This window comes from Alligator sinensis, unplaced genomic scaffold (assembly GCF_000455745.1).
Source record: "Alligator sinensis unplaced genomic scaffold, ASM45574v1 scaffold364_1, whole genome shotgun sequence".
NCBI lineage: Eukaryota > Metazoa > Chordata > Crocodylia > Alligatoridae > Alligator > Alligator sinensis.
This window is the reverse complement of record NW_005842546.1, coordinates 462,573-463,777: the sequence shown is the minus strand read 5'-3', so window position 1 is coordinate 463,777 and position 1,205 is coordinate 462,573.

Genomic DNA, 1,205 nt, shown 5'->3' with positions numbered 1-1,205 from the left:
ATTCCTGCTACTGGAAAAGAACACTCAACTACTCAAGAAATACCAGGTAGAGGTCATTCCCCCCACTACAGAGGGAGACAGAAGCCTCCCCAGTCAGTACCAGTCTGAACATAGGGTAACATTCTTTCCTGACCCCAAATATGATGTTGGTCTGGCATTGAGCAGAGGAGGAAGACCCTTTAACCCTCTGCTTATTGCACATGAGGAGCAGCAGAGATGTCATGTCTTTCTGTCCTGAGACTGGAAATTTGGTGATCTGTTCTCTATTCCTACCTAAGTTGTTCACTTTAAGCACATCCATTTACTTCCCTGGGCTTCTTCTTCATTTTACCCTTTCCAAATTAGGGATAATTACAAATACTTCCCCTCCTTTCTCAAGGGCTTTGAGGTATCGGGGTGAATTATGATGTATCAAACTTCTCATCGGTGCTATTATCATTAACAACACTGTAGTGTGGATCTGAACACATTGAGCTTAGTAAACCTTTGGGCAACTCAGGCTTTCTTGGTGTAGCATAAGAAAAAGGGTTCCCATTGGTGGAAAGTCCATGTGTAGCAGAAAGCCCCCTTTTCCTCTTGCCTGCATTTGCTCTCCCCTCTTTGGATGTTTCTCTTTTTCTACCTTTTCTTCCTTCCTCTCTCTTTCACTTTAAGATAAGGAATTGTGTTTTAAAATTTATGTGTGTGCATTTTGTATCTCCCTTTGTAGTTTGGTATTTTTATCTATTTGTGTGTCATGGCGTTTGTAGCTTATATTTTATACTCCTCACCTTTCAACTTTCAACTAAATGTGTTTTAGTTTCATAAGTAAGTTATACATTGTAACAACGTTAACAAGGGCAGGAATCAAACTGCCCTTCCCTGTATCAGGCTGGCCCCTGAAAGAGCGAGTGAATCAGTGATTGAATGTGTAACACTGTAGCAGCAGACAGCAATTAACACCTGGGACACTGCAGATCAACCAACGGAAGAATTCAATAGAAGACAATGTAACAACCGGGAAATCTCTTAACCCCACTGATCAAGGGCTAGAAGCCCTGGCCTGAGTTAATCAATGCCGGGGACCAACTTTTGGGCTGGATATCTCCAGATCACTCCCAGAGCCCTATTCAAAATTCATCAACGGACTCCCAAACCTGCACATACATGCGGACGACCCCTGGGGCTGACAGATGCCGTCCAGTAGCCACCAAGGGGGGGGAAGT